The sequence below is a fragment of the Stigmatopora argus genome, chromosome 2, assembly GCF_051989625.1.
Source record: "Stigmatopora argus isolate UIUO_Sarg chromosome 2, RoL_Sarg_1.0, whole genome shotgun sequence".
Classification (NCBI taxonomy): Eukaryota; Metazoa; Chordata; class Actinopteri; order Syngnathiformes; family Syngnathidae; genus Stigmatopora; species Stigmatopora argus.
In genome coordinates this window covers 6,560,314-6,576,819 of record NC_135388.1, presented here as the reverse complement: position 1 = coordinate 6,576,819, position 16,506 = coordinate 6,560,314, and the positions used below count along the sequence as shown (strand labels likewise).

At 38.5% G+C, this 16,506-nt stretch overlaps 1 protein-coding gene across 2 annotated transcripts in view; it reads left to right on the top strand.

The window, feature by feature from the left end:
- Nucleotides 1-16,506, top strand: part of insyn1 (inhibitory synaptic factor 1) — a 144,533-nt gene that overhangs the window by 17,395 nt on the left and 110,632 nt on the right. For both annotated transcript variants that reach the window (XM_077594952.1, XM_077594950.1), the window contains exon 2: nucleotides 7,387-7,508. The gene's annotated coding sequence lies outside the window, so the exon portion shown is untranslated. The remainder of the gene's footprint in view (nucleotides 1-7,386; nucleotides 7,509-16,506) is intronic.

Below are 16,506 nucleotides of genomic sequence, written 5' to 3'. Positions count from 1 at the left end.
CGCTCCCTGCTTAATTACAGATTGATCCCAGTGGGTTTTTCTCCTGCAAAATGGCTGCGAGAGAGATTTGGAATGTCGTGAGATGCTGTCAGTGGAACATTCCAGTGAGATTAGAGATATTTTTTTCCCCACTTGCTTTGTGTGTATGTTGCCTCCGCCGGCTCTTCTGCCATCTGTATTGTCACGTAGGGCCCTGAAAAGTATGCTGAAAGGAACACTTTTAATAGGTATGACTGCAGAATAGAGCGAGAGTCAAACAACAGATGATATTGAACATTGGAATTCTTGAGGTAAAACAATGGAATTTCTATGGTCAATTTAGTATTTGCAGTTTCATTGTCAACTGTGAAATCATGGCTTTACAGTGAGATGCAGTTTTATCATCAGTTATTTGACAATTATTCAACTACCATGGGATAATCCAACCACAACAGTCAATCATAAATCAATGTTGTCCCAATGTAATATTCCACATCACTAGGTACCATCGACAATGCACTGTTGTGTCAATGTTTATTTATCATTGAAAAATCAATATCCACCACTCTGACAGTTCAGATGAAATGTCAACATTTATTGAATGTTCTCTTGTTGTTTGGGAGTCAAACCCCTCGCTTAGCCCAGCACTAAAATGCACAGTCTCTCGTCTAAACAGCTCGCTACTCAGTCACCCTGTGCCAAGCACAAAGCCCCTGTTGGTGGACCAACTCCCAAGTGAACAGACAGTTAGTTCATAACATTGTCTGCCCTACACAAACTAAATATACTCCATGATTTACAATTGGACACCCATGAGAGTTCTGATAATGAAGTCGGTGTTTTCACATCGGAGGATTTGTTTTGTGTACAAATAACAATATGAAAATGTTGATTCAAAGACTCAAACAAAGTGTTGCATCAAGTATTAAGGTCATGCTTCTTTCGTCGTTATTAAACATTAAGTAATGTGTATTTGTTGTGAGCCTCCATGGAAGTAAAATGCCGGCGTTGTTTATTAATCGAGAAAAAAGGCAGTCAATGTTGGTAGATTCCAGACTAGATTCCTTCTGTAGTGTTCCCAAAAATGCCAATAAAGTGACTCCTTTTGCCCTCCTGGAATTGCTTTCATTGTCATTTTCTGTCAGCAACCAAAAAAATTCAATGCATCTTGTCCTACCTTTTAGATTTGATTTGGTCTTTCAAACCTTCCAATGCAGCTTGCCTGAAGCCACCATTTTCTGAAATCACAGTTTCAAAACAGAACATTTCATCAATGGTATCACCTTCCTTTATTTGTGGGTTTTTTTATTTTCTTTTCCCTTTCAGTTTTTAGAAATAGTTTTCCCAATGTTCGTGTGAGCTGTAAATATAGCTCTTTCCCTTGCTTTCATTAAAAAAGTTTATTTACACAAACATTTCATAATTAGATACTTTAATACGCTGAAACCATTATAGTTTTCTGATTTCAACCCATGCCTATTTGTAATTTAGTTCTTTTTATTTTATGCCCATCATGCAAGATGGTCTTCACTTGTGCAGTTTCATTCTTACTGTTGAAAATAGGAATATGAGAGTTAAAAATATTTTAACAGTGGGCATCAATGACCGATGCCAACGCTTTCCACACAATACAAAAAATATTTTTGCCAGCTGACTATTTCAACTAATAGTACTGCCTTTAGTTTTAATCAAGAGTGCAAGAATATATGAATTAAAGTATTACATCTACATTTCAAAACACATGGAACTAAAGCAAAACAGAATTATTCAAGAATGTCATGTTAAAATCTTACTTCCCTGAACGTGCTTGCCAGTAAAAGAAGGGAAAAAAATGAAGTCATGACTTGTCTCAACGGCGCTTGTAATGAAAGGAGACGGGTGGCAATGACCGTACTGCAAAAGTGCATAACCTTTCCGTGACGCCACCCGTTCTTTTCCCTTTTCATCTGCTTTGCTCACTCTCGCACCAAATAGCCACTTATTATTACTTCCATCCAGCGTCTCAGGACGGTGATTGCAAACACATTGGGGGCCATTCCGCTCACGTCGGCACCCTTTTGAAGTCCTCACCTGCTTTGCATTAATTTCATTTTCATTCAAGGAGAGTCATCAGACACCTGCGCTCTGGTGTACTAACGCCCCTCAGCGCGTAAGATAACTTTTATGTGTTCAAATGGACCTTGTGATCTCTCTTCAACAAGATTTTAAATGACGGTTTGTTTTGTCGAGAACGAGTGTGTAAAACTGATTTACTTTCTTGGGTGTGGTTCCAAATCTTCTGAGAGCTAATGTTGCCAAAGTTAATTCTGAAGTAGAATTTATTTTACATGACTATTTGCGGAGCAGCATGGTGGAATAGCAGATAGCCTTTAAGGTTCACGCTTTGAATTTCTGCTCGTCTCTTCCAGGAAGCCATTTGCAACTAAAACTTTGGTTTCCTCTCACTTTCCTTGAAAGTACATGTTAGGCTCAGTCAAGTACACTTACGAATGGCTCTGCATACAAAATATTCAGGTAACGAAACAATGTGAAACCTTTTGTTCTGGGTGTTTCTAATATATTCAATGATTTCAATGAAAAATGAAAAAAAGTTGTAGTACATTTCCAATGCGAAATGACATCTGGTTAAAACACTGTGTATTGCTGTAATTTTAACGAGCATACCTCCCTGTATATGTTATATACTTTAAATATTTGATTCGTTCAAGCCTTACATTACTTTGCTTTAGTGTAACAAAAAGTAAACATTACTTGGGAATCCTGCTTCCATGATGTCAATGTGTGTAATGGCCAGGGTTCAACTTTAGGAAAGGCAGTAAAAGCACATAAAAGGGTAGGAATGCTGGGAACTTGTAGGAAAAGATAATACCCGCTCCTCATAGTACACGATATTGCAAAACCGGCTGTGCAAAAGCCTGAGAATGACCCCACCCATATTGCATTCTACAGTAACCTAATGTTGAGTCAATTAAATTGCGCCTGTAAGACCCACTCTGGGCCCCCGAGAGCACGATCGAGCCAAGATTGTCTTGATTGTTCCCATGAGACTGTTTTGGACACATTGCACCACTTACGCTTTCACTATTCTTACTGGAATCAGATGGTTTCTCAAGGATGAGAGAAACTCACTGGGAATGTGACTCACACACCCGTTATTTATTTGAATATTCCTCAATTATGATTGCAATTATCGACAAAAAGCACATACAGGACTTGCCAATATTAAAAATGAAATAGGAATGCTTCTTTACCAATGCAATGATGGCCAGCCATCTTACTTACAGGTTTATTGACGGCATCATTACTGCTGAAAATTAACCACCTTATCATACATGCCATTACCAGCTCCCTAAATTCCCTATTCCTCCATTACCTCTTTTACTTTTTGGCTCTTATTTCAATTAGCATGCAAAGCGACAAGCACTTTGAACGTGTCGCCCCATCTGTTATACTGTGCAACAGTCATTTGAATGACATAACGGCGACCATTTGCACATAATATAGAGTTGGGTATGATCAGCAAATTAGCCCTTGTGGAGAGTCTGGAATATGTAGAAGCCTTAATGAAAATCACTGACTCATATCAGATATCAAATGATTCTCATTTCAGGTAGAGTTTAATTTGAAATGGGCATCTGTTTGCGTAATGGCCACAAAACCTCTGCAAAAGTTTCTCCGTTCTATCCGTTGGAAAGTTTGATCTTGTATCACAGCATTTGTTTGATGTTCTGTTCATACAGGATGCATGGAAATTGCTTAACAATCCATGTCACTGTTTGGTGAGGAAGTCGGTCATTTTGGTGGGGAAGTGACTGTTTGGTTTTACCTTTTGGAAAAATTCCTTCTCCCCATTTGGGTGGGACAACTTTCATCACCAACAAAGAGAAACTAGAGATAACCTATTTGATTTGGCTGCTTCTTCGTCTTGTTGAAATCTGACACAGAAAGATCAAAGCAGCAACCATCTTCTTTGGAGTGCAAAAATTCATCTTATGACATCGCATGTCATAGCCCATCTGGTCAGACTGGTGACATTGCGTTGCGGTAGATGTGCATCACTGGTTACCAGGCCGCCCGTTGCCCTTCCACGCCCTCACTCCAACCTAGGAGTTACAGTGAATATAGTTTTAGTTTACATTGAGAGTATTGAAAGCCATTGCGTAACGAGAAGAAAAAATGACATGCAGAATTAGCAGGAGCAGGTTCTATTAGTCACAATTTGTGGCATCAGAAAGCACTGGAAAAAGAATGCGACTTCAAAAATAGTAAAGCCTAAATACATTGAGGTTTAGTTTATTCCATTTGTGTTACAACATAAGTGACTTTTTGTCCTTGAACACTTTCACGCAAAGATGTGAGATGATTTCCAATGCGGTGGTTGTCTGTCTTTGTCAGTATATCTGATTACCAAGACCTTGTTGTGTCGTCTGGAGAACATTTCCAAATGGGGTGGGAGTGGCGCGGAGTGGAGTGGAGTGGAGAGCTTGGAGGACAAGGGGATAGGCCACACTTCTCTTGGGCGTGGAGAAAACAAAGCAATATGCGATTGGACCTATTCGGCAATGTATAAAAAGCCTCTCCAAACAAATGTGTTGGCCTTTGCTCCTCTTCCTTCAGGAAAAAGAAGTAACATCAATGCAGCTTTTCGAGTTACCTTAACCTATCTTGACTTGCCTTGTTTCGTTACTGTGCCACCCGTAACCGTTTCTCTGCCGACCATAGCCATGTCCCCGAGAGACCTCATTGGTATTCTGGAAACGGAGTTGGAGCAGCATCTCGGGTTCACCTTAGCCATTAGCGAACCCCACAGGGCTGTTTGCATTATAATCTCCGATTTAGATTGGGTACTGCCTCATTGTCCTTCCCTTGAGGTTGAGCTGTCTGTGCTGGGAGGCTGCTGTCATGGAGGCAAACTCAAATCATTCCCCATCCTAGTGTTCCCCACCAAGAATTAGAGTTAAGATGAGCTAAGGCTAATGGTTACGGGTACCAACATGTACTTATGCCAACTTTGGAATTCAGGATGTCTGGATTTATATGGAAAGACAGTTTTTTTCCAGCACCTTCTGATGTTAAATGATGCAGAAATTGGTGAATGAAATCATTTATTAGCTGAAGCTTCTCTAATCATGCACTTCTAGGGATTTTTTTTGTACGTGTTGTGATCCAACACAGCAGCAAACCTATTCCTTTTTGTTTTATCGATAGTTGCAAACATGAATTCTTATTTTCTTAATTATTTTGTATTTGACAAAGCATTCTTTATTTTTCGCAATTTCCTTTCATTTAGCCTCTTCCCTTCTTTAGCCAGACAGAGTGATGAATCTGATACGCCAGCGAGTCAGATTACATTATGCAGTTCTCGCAGATAAGAGAGGAGCGAAACAACTATTTTCTTTGGCCTTATCTCCTTCGAGAGGCTGTGTTTCTAAAAGGGGAACCAGCCTCCCCGGCCAGATTTCATTACTCATTCTGATGCGAGGCCTTCAGTGCTGATTAGACTTTATGGGCTGGGAGATTTCACACCGCCACTTGGTACTTGCCCCCACCCATTTCCCCTCTTACCACCAGTACCCCCTCAAGGTTATGTATATACACATACATGCTTGTCTAGCACATATACAAGGAGCATGCTAATTGTTTAGTTCAGATGTTGCATGTGGCGGTTCCACTATAAAAGGTTCAGATATTTTTGGTTGAGCTGGGAGTGTGTGAATTTAAGCCTCTTTGGTGCAAACCTTCAGTGCTCTCCGCTGCAGTGTTCTGGCTGTGCCCAAAGGGGTTACAGACCTTTCATGTTTATGACGACTGCAAAGAAGTCATATTCTTCCTAAAAGAAGCCATAATTCAAGCTCTCCATGAATATATATGTATATACACCATGTGGACTCCATCTGAAAGTCCAGACTCTGTGACATGATGTCTTCTTTTTCATTTACATTCAAAGACAATCTGTTGGCTCTATATTATATTGAATATATAGAAAATAATATAAATTGTATTCATCTGTTTCACAGTGTAAGCTGTCACTATCATAAAACTTGTGCTGATAATATAATGTCTTACAAGTTTAAAGAAGATTTAAACATTGACCAACGTCAAACAAGGAGAGTCAAAATTTAGGATTTATTTATTTAATAAGGGACAGCACATATTAATGAACATATTCATATTAATGCTAATGAACCAGATTATACTTGTATAATGACAAAGGCATTCAATTCAATTTCGATTATTAAACAAACCTGCCTACCAAGATTACAAAAATATAAAATGCCAATATCAGCACCAATTCTTCACAACAGTTCCTTTACCCTTACAGTCTGGGAATGATGATAGTTTTCCCCTTTTTAGTAAAAAAAAAAATCTTCCCTCCCACCCCACAGACATACACATGTACACACACACACAGACACGCTTGCAGCTTCACGGTTGGATAGCGTTAAAGTTAAACGTTGCTTAAAACAGTCTTACACCTCCAGCTGTATTGCAGCTGGAATACGCAAATGCCTTGCACAAAAGCACTCAAGCAGTAAATACAGGAAATGTGTTGTTGAAAAAAGGACACAAGTTCGACAATAACACATGCTGCAAACCCTTTCAGGAGATCAGATGAGGGTGCTTTGAATGGAATGTGTTCCATATAGCGTCAGCGCCCAACTTCTTACATGAAAACACCCTAACCTGCCAGTCAACAAGTTGCTGCCCTCTTGTGGATTGCTGGCGGTGCTAACTAGTACAAAGACTAGGTGAACGGGGAAACATTTCAATAATCCCTTGAAATCCCTTAAAGCGTAATTCTACATTGATGGTGTTACTTTACCACCCCATTAGGAAACCATTTTGTGTGATATTTCTCTTTAAAATACAGTGTTGCCTCTACATACAAAATATTCAGGTCCAAAAACGAGTAAAAACCTGGCACAGCTGGCAGCTTCTTTGTTGATGTTACAGTATGTTTACTGAACTGCCACTTGCAAGTCCCCATGGGCCATTGGGAAAATATCTTGCATTTTTGATTCACTTCCATGCCTTAATCAATACTTTATCTTTTTTGCATACTTACGTTTATACATATTTCATACAAAAATGGTATGCAATTATCTTTTTTTGATGGGCTCAGGGCTAGTATTCAAGATCGTGGAATGAGCTATGATAACTCAATGAAAAATATGCCTTTACTTAAGAAAAATCCAAGCTACAAAACCCCTGCTGAGACCAATTAATTGTGTAAATAGAGGTACTATCACTGTATAGGCACTATACTATAAGATCACACTCCATTTGATGCGTGTAATCTTAATTGTGTATCCACCATTTTTATGTGTTGGTTTACAAATATAGTTAAGCCGTATGTGAAAGAGTTGCTGCAGCATTTCTCACTATCTTTTATTTTTTTTTCCTCAGGTTTAATGTTTATGAGTTCTTCTTGGCAAGCATAAGAGAACCTGGAACTGATATGAGAGCTGCATTGCTAACCACCCCACCTCGTCCTCTTGTCTCTCTTTAGAGTTTAATTTGGAGCACAGGTGAGAAATAAAAAGCCTTCTCTCTGCATTTTGATAAGCAGTTACAACCACTGGGTAAACACACAAAAACGGCTGACATTTAAAACAGAGCTAAATAACGACTTACTCATTTAATCAACGAACCAATTGCACATTAGCCACTCAATTTGACTTGGGGATATCTAGCAAGCAAACATGTTGACACTGCTTAAATTGGGAGGGTCAGTTTGCAGAAAGTGACAATAAATAGTTACATTCACAATTATTTTATTTCTTTATTTTTCACTTTGTAAGAGGAAGTCAAATTAATAACCGCTGCACAATATGGAAACCAAACAAGTTCCATACAAAATAAAAAGGAAATGGAATGAACTATTATTGAGTCCAACTGTGACAGCTGAATTATTACCTGATCGACCAAGTAGGTTTTCATAATTTTCTAGAAAAGAGGTCATGGCTTTGCTTCTAGCTTAAAGGTAAAAGAACGGATTCCCAAGGACTTAGTGAGACGTTTCAACAATCAAAAAGTGATCGCTACTAACTCTGCTGCTATGCTGCACTGTCGGGAGTTCTGCAGCAATAATAAGCGAGGCGACGATGTTTGGAAGATGCCTACCCCGCCACCTACAAAAACACAGAACTGTCGGCATGATTTGTGCTTACTCTGAAGAGGTTTCACGGGCGTTACAGTGGGGGGCCCACGACAGGATGTGACAGCAGTTTGATGAGAGCAACAGCAGGCAATTACAGTTCAGCACCTCAGCAGGGAATTGGAGGCTGTAACCTTTTTGTAAGGACGGAAGCATCTTGAGGAAAGTTACAGTTTGTTCTACTGACTTTCGCTCTTTATTTTTTCTATTTACTGACAGCTGGATAATTAGAACATTAACCCATAGGCTGCCATTGACTCCCAATCTATTTTGACTGAGAGAGGCGGGCAGCCTCCCAGTCAAATTTAGATTGGAATATTATTGGCGTTAAGGACAGCTAAAGTATATCTTTGTCCATCGCTAACATGTAACACATTGTAATAAAACATAGGAAATAAGACAACTTCATGGAAATAGGAAATAAAGATCTCATGTATTCATTTATACTGTGTAACGAGTCATCTGTCAGCTATTGGCCGATCACGTCAGTATCATGACCTATTTGCCTTATTCTCCATTTTTTTTCTTTCATACTCACTCATAACCTTTTAATATTTCAAAATGAGTAAATATTCAAAGCTACCTGGACCTGTGAGATTAAGTCAAACTATGCCAGTATGTAATGAATGGTCTGCAAAAGGGTTTATGATGAAAGTGAAAGTGCAAAACTGTCTTTTTTTTTTTCTCCACCCGATCATATTGATCACCGCTTCCGTTTTTGTTGAATGTATTTGGAAATATTAGCTCTTTTTTATTAACGCACCCTCACCCAAAATAATTCTACCCTAGGATAATGATGATGATGATCATTCCCTTATTGATAAAATAAAAACAAAACAAATAAACAAATAATCCTGGAGTTTTACTCTTTAGTGATGGGCTGCCCCCCAACATCACCTTTTTTTTACCCTACACACCAGTAGATGGCGTGGGCGTGCAAATTGCTCCCCACCCGAAGCTGTGGGGATACATATACTACACTATCATAATGATAACTTACATAAGAACGCAGTATCTGTCTCTCTTTCTCAGCAGGCTCTCCACAAAAAAATGCTTTAGATGTCACACCCAGAAAACTTTCTCTCACTCTCCCCTCTTCCGGCTTTGATCTGTGACCTAATTAAGAAGCAATTGATGAATGCAAATGCGCGTCAGTTGTAGATTTGTATTAGGACCTTGTGAGGAAACAGCTTGCTCATAATCCGTTATTATATTCAGAGTGAAGTTACAAATGAACAAGATGATGGGGCTTTTGCCATATCATGTGTATAATGTATTTTTAGCTTGATGCTGTGGAAAAAGCAGTTTGATTTTAGTGCAGGGGGGTGCTTTGAAATTGAGCTTGCTCATTTTATCCATCCAATTTTTTGTCAGTCATTTTTTTCATTCATTTTGAATGGTTTACGGGCTTAAGTGTTTCTTGAGGCAACAACGGATTGTCTTACCAAGTTCGTATATTTTAATTGTAAAATATAACATTACAATCCTTGTTTTTTCTAACAGTGGTGTTTTTACACAAAGGGTAAATTTGTCATTTATCCCCAATTTAAACAAACGACAAAGCCATCAGTCTGTTGCAACCACAAAATTCCGTCTTTTTGGTCTTGTGGTCAAACTGTCAGCCACCAAGGAAAAAAAAACTGTCATAACCACTAAGAGCTGAGACGGAGGAATATTGGATGATCATGTGGGATAAAGAGGCATCACATGAAACCAATGTGGATCTGAGAACTGACCACAGAAGCACCTCAGAACAAGAACCAACAACCATCTCAAGGGCAGACCTCCAAGAAAGTTTCCAAGATAAAGCGCTAGAACACGTGTTAAAGTGGCGGCCCGGGGCCAAATCTGGCTCGCCGCATAATTTTTTGTTGCCCGGGAAAGTAAATCATGAATGGTCCGGCCCACGTGAAATCAAGTTGACGTTAAAGCGGCCCGCGAGCCAATCCAAGTCTGACACCCCTGTGCTAGAATATAGCAACAGACCCTAATCTGACCCGAAGAAGTTAACTGCACCCCATAAATTCCCAGCAGGACAGATTAGCCAGCTACTGACTGAGGGCACCCACCCAGAGTGGCTAACCAAGGGAACAACAGCACTACTAATCCCAAAGGCTACCCAGAAAGGACAGATCCTTTATAATTACTAGCAATTAAACTGTCTCTGTACAACATGGAAAACTATCAGGCTGTGGTTAGCATGAGTAAGCATGTGGATCAATACATGAGCAGGGCTTAGCCTTAGAAAGTAGTAAGAATCCATAGACATCAAGACTAGAAAGCTCCTCATACTTTTCAAATGCAAAAAGGACTTTAAAGTAGTATTCAAAAAGGTTTAGATGCTCAGTCTTGGATGCTTGGATGACAAACCACATTCTTGAGCTCAGAGAGGGTGTCTGACCCTACAAGAAAGATAAATTAGTTGCGCTCAAAAGTCAAAATATCCAGCTTCATATTTCCCCTCCAAGGTACAATTTATTATGTCCATGTAAGAACCATATTGATTTTTCAGGATACTTTGACATGAGGTAACTGAGGTCAAGTGAACGCACGTTTGTCCTTGCTTTTGTTACCAATGTTCAGCATTGGATGAATGGAGCAAGACTAACTTTGAGGAGTGAGCATAAGCTCTGCTCTGAATTTGTAGAAATGTATGTAATGCCATTACAAACATTGTGTGTTAAATATACTCATGTCCATTGCTCAAATGAGTATGTATAGTGGTTTGATTTCTATCAGTTGTATTACTTGTCTATGATACGTTTATTATATTTTATTTCTGTTAGTTTTTTTTCTTCAGAATGATCATTAACATTGTTGCAAAAAAAAAATGGTGGTGTCACAAGTTAGAGACGGATCTTATGTTTACTTCCATGTCGATTGGCGTAACATTAGCTATCAGAGATGAGTGTTAAATGCCTTTTGCATCAACTTATGTTTGTTGGTTGTGTAGTCGAAGTACACATTTTTAACGAAATACTATGAGAAAATTGTCACACGGATTGCAACGTGTGACATTATGAACGGCGCTAAACATTCATGCCCTCAAAAATCGTCAGATTACACGGTGTGTGAGCTTTTCTGCTTGATGCCTTCTGACACATTTAGGCCGACCGGGTCACCTCTGAGAAAGCGCAGTATTTTTGACCCGACACGCTGCAAAGCTGAAAAGATCAGCGAAAGCGTGCTGCTGGTACTTAAGCATGTGTTAGAGACATCATGTCACACTGGCTTGCTTGTGACGTCAAATATGTTTCAGTGCATTCATTTATTATACCGTATGGTTTTCCTTAACACTCAGTGTACCGTATTTTCACGACTATAAGGTGCACTTAAAAGTCTTAAATTTTCTCCAAAATAGACAGGGCGCCCTATAATCCAGTGTGCTTTATATATGGAAAAACATTTAAAATGTGTCATTCATTGAGGGTGCGCCTTATAATGTGGTGCGCCTTATAGTCGTGAAAATACGTAACTTGTATATTCACAGTGAAATCGGGCATTAAACCTACACGTGAATCATTAAAACTAAATTCAATGTTAATGAAAAACTAGTCTGTAACACATGGTTCACTAATGTTTTTGAATTTTTCGTTTGTCAACATAATTTTTTTTTTAAACAAAATATTCAACAGTACCATTATGAACTATTAACTAGAATGCCAAAGAAACAACATATGAGGACTTTATTAATTCAAATTTACATTAAGTGGGAGTCGGTACTTGTTGACCACCATTTGTAATAAGTGATTAACCATCCCCACAAACGTCAACTGCTCAACTCTAGTAAGCATTTCCAGTCTTTTTTTGCCTTTTACATGAAAGCCTGAAGGTTCATGGAATCTAGTGACTGCTGTTTCAAACTTTTCCTAATTTGCTCCACCTTGACTTTTGGCTCCAATTCCAACTGAAGGAAAATGGCTTTTAAAGCATGATATTCGATTGCTGCTCCCATGCTTCACTTTTGGTATGTTGTTTTTATTTTGTGTTGTATTGTGTCAGCGCTAAACTTTTTGTTGAAATTGAGGCCAAAATGTTCGACCTTTTATATACACGGAACATAACGCAGTTTATGTAGGCCTCAGCGATTTTAAGAGCGAGATTGAAGAACCAAAATAAAAATGATCAGCCGTGTTGAATTTTAATCCATTTAAGATGACTAGTTTTCATATTTTGAAGTGTCTCAAGAGTGTAAAGTTAGTAATAGTTTTTAAGGATTAATGACATTCTAGGTGAGATAAACTATCAAGCTAAAAACATGTAACAAAGAAAATTGTACCTATGGTGTTGTAAATTACAAAATACATTTAATATTTCAAGCACCTACATGCTTATTGCTAATTAACAAACAGAAAACATTTTATATCTTGACCAGTTTAAAATTAAAACAAAAACAGTGACAACATAAAAACCATGTTTAAAAATTGTAAAAAGACTCCAGAAATGACCATATGATAAGAATGTACTCTTTTTGGCCAGATTGAACAGCACTAATGACAGTTTCCAAGGTGTTTTTTTATGAATATGACTAAATAACTAATTTTGTTTGTTAGATTTCTATCTCTATTCATAATTCTTTATTCATGTCATAAGAGCTGAAACATTTGGCATTCGTGTACTTCTCTTTCTCCACAAGTTAGTGAAAAGTAAACATGACACGTCCATAGTGAAGAGTGGGGTTTGGACCTCAGGAAGGTCATCCCCTGTGGCGTATTAGTGTTTTTTTGTATTTATTTATGTATTTTTTAATTTTTAATTTTAATCTCCCATCCATTTCGCTAAAGGCGTGCCTGAGGCAACCCACAATGTAATATGTATGGCAGGAATTTAAGCAGGGGGTAATTATAAGAGCATATTATTGTTAGATAGCTGCAACAAAGTGTGAATAGGTAGGGGGTGACAGTTGTTCCATCCAGGTTCTATAGTAATACTTCTAGCTTCCCTCATTAGTCTCTGTACTTGTCTTTGTGTGCTTGCAGCGGGTGGTTTCACTCGAACAAAGCTTCCATCAGCATGCCTTGCCTGGAAGACCTTCTCTTGCAGAATTTTTTAACTGCCCAACAGGCTAATTACTTCTTTGGCACGCGGCCTCCCTTCTATTACAACCCCGTGAGAGTCAGAACAGTGTCTTTGGCCTGGAAAAAGAAAAGTAGCAAAACGACCTCCTGAGATGTGAAGCCAGCAGGGATCGGGTATTGATCACATATGTTAACACCCCATGTCTCAGTGTGAACGCTATGTCATTTGATTTGCAGCAAACTTCACCTCAGTGCAAATTTGCTACTAATTACAGGGTCTAGCACATCACAAGTCCATGTAAAAAAAGTATTTTTTTCCCTTCTATGGAGGCACAAAATGCAAGCCTAGACGTGATATGACTGCAGTAGAAGATTGCAATGGAGAATGTTGTAAATTATTGAATAGCAAACAAGACTAGGGTAACCGTTCATTTAGGTAATGTATGCCGTGGGCACTGTCAAATTCTTTCTGAAAAGCAGCCACGATGCCACCAAAGGAATTGAAAAGGACATTGTGACATACATATTCGGGCACTCGTTTATCGTGAGTGCTTGCCAAGGACTTTATGATTCGCTTGCATCCTATTTATTAAAAAAAAAAACAATGGGAGATTTTTTTTCCATTTTTTTCCTTGAATTACATTATACTGGGATCATCTCATTTACAAGGCTGTGTGAAGTTATTCACTATTCCCTCTTATTTTCCCCGCAAGGCTTGTAGCAGCTGGAATAGAAAATCTTGAGGTTTTTGTAACATAATGAACTCGTTGTCGTCTTGTACCTCTGTAAAATAATGGGACAGGTAATGTAGTTATCTATTAGGAGTGGAGGAGTATTTCTTCAATAAACACTTCTATGCACGATAACACGATAATAAATAAACTATCGGGCGTGAGTAAGCAATTTCATGACAATACATGCACTATTCTTTCTTTGGACAACGATACCGTATTTAGCAATATTAGTTTGTTATGATTCATTTTGATTGGATGGCCTTCCATCCATTTAGTGCATCAAAAGGACTAAAAATACTCCTTGATTTGGTTATTTAAAAAAAAAAAAAAAATTAAAAAAATATATATATTTAAGAGATTTAATGAAAATCATTTTTTTGTCTAGCAAAAGGTAAGCTGTTGGTAGCATTTTGTGTGTAACCACTGACAAAGTAAACATGATGCTCCATCGTTTCTGCCTAAATTTCAGCATCATGCTATGAAAAATGGTTGATAATTAAGGTTCCTCTTAGAAGTGAAAATAACGGAATATGTAAAACCAATAACATGATTAGAAAACAACTGAAAAGCTTAATGCTTTTTACCTATTAACTTAGTGTGTGTTCCTCTGGTAGCACCATTTGCTGGGAACCTGTTCAGTCCGTACCCTATACAACTCAGCTGGGATAGGATCCAGCACCCTTTTGACCTTGATGAGGATGTTCTGAGTTCCAAGACAAACATTTGACACATCCATCAATAAGAAGATGAACACCTTTAAACTACGTCAGTTGATTTTTAACTTGTATTGACCGTAAAACTGAGAACAATTTAGATTAATGCCTGCTGCTTTGGAGAACTAATTCCCAAACTGACTTTCATTCCTCATGGCATAAAGTGGCAAGCGTGAGCGCCATCATCTCCTCTCACAAGACACGAGTCAACCCACATTTTCCGAGTGTCACTAAACTACATCAACTCATTAGGGTTGTGAGTCTTATCAGTTGTTTATGGGATCACAAAAAGTCCAACTTTATTGCTGGGTGATTCCCCTCAGGGTGCCCTTTTTGTTTTTTTTCTTACGAGTTCTGATATCTTTCTATCTTATGTAAAGCTTACTGTCATCAAGGAGCTGCTTTCTAATATCTACTGTATCTGTTAGAGTTCTAAGTGTCTCCTATTAACCCAGTCCGTGTGTGGATAGGAGAGAAAGAAAAAGGAAAAACACAACCGTCAGCCTCAAACTGATCTTATCGGGGTCATCCCCTGGATAGTAGCGAGGAAAAAACAACAGATAAGCCATCTTCTATAACTTAATTAGCTTTTTATCACACAATGCAATTATAAAATTGTCAAGCTATTGGGTGTCAAGAGACTGGCGCAAACACTTTGTCGGAGCGAACAAGCACTGAGTGGTCAATGCCACTCAGAGAATGATGGTTTCTTCAGCAAAAGGGGGCTGTAAAGTTTGCACTAAAAGGCAATGCTGCAGGGAGCAATGTGTTTATTTAGCATCCTTTTGAGCAAAGCTACCTCAATGCAGAACAGACTATTCAAGGACCGGAGACACAGCGGTGTTGCCGATAAGGGAGATTAATGGTGTTGTCCAAAAGGGATGCACATGCACTCCCATTGTGTCCTGCTATCGAAAGAAGCATCGCGGTGGCTGTATGAGGCAAAAGGACAAGATGTCACAGAAGTCAGCAAAACACAGGAAAGTTCCTGCATCTAGTTGTCAATGCAACAAAAAAATCACCATAGAACTCTAACCTAGAGGTGTCCTAATAGTTTTCCCAATGACAGGAAAAAAAAGTGTTGTTGCGTGTACGGAAATTTGCATCGATATTGCATTGCATTGCATTTGGATGCCCGCCTTGTTTGAGTGTGGATGTATGAGTGCAATGAGCCGAAGGTCTATTATCAGCTTTGTAATCTCGACACAATCATGCTTTACGTCTGAATGTTTTTGTCACTATGTTCATGAGTGTTTGTGTAGCGGTTGCATAGAGCAAATAGTCCCAAGCAATGAATGATCAAATGCAGAATGGCTGAGGTTGACAAACAGACTGAACACATGCGTTTTGAATAAACATGACAACTTTCTTTAGCTTCTATGATATTTTACTTTTGCCAATTGTAGCCACATTTGGCCTTTTCAATTTTCTTCAAATTTGGTAGGATCGTATTTCACTTGAGATTAGATGCTTCTTCTGAAAATAGCTCCTTTTTGAGTCTTAGTTATTTTTCTAAATTGTCACTTCCTTCCTATTTTCCTGACTGACTCATGTTGTTTAGTTAAAAGTTCAATAAAATACTGTGACATATATTTTTGCATTTTTACGTAAACTTCATTTGGTCCATTTGAAGCCGTAATTGTTCTAAATGTTCCTACTCTGTTACAGTATACATACATTTGTGTATATTAAACAACAGCAGTATCTTAGAGTCACTGTAGGCCTTACCTTTAGTTTTATAGTAATAATTGTAAATGTAGATTGTAGAAAATTGGATCGTTGGAAGTACACATGACTTGTGACTTGGATGTTGCCTCCTTTTTTTCGCCATGGAAATTGCCATGCTGGTTGATTCTAACCAAAATAGGCAACTTTTTAGACGGTAGGCCGCCAAGACGTGTATT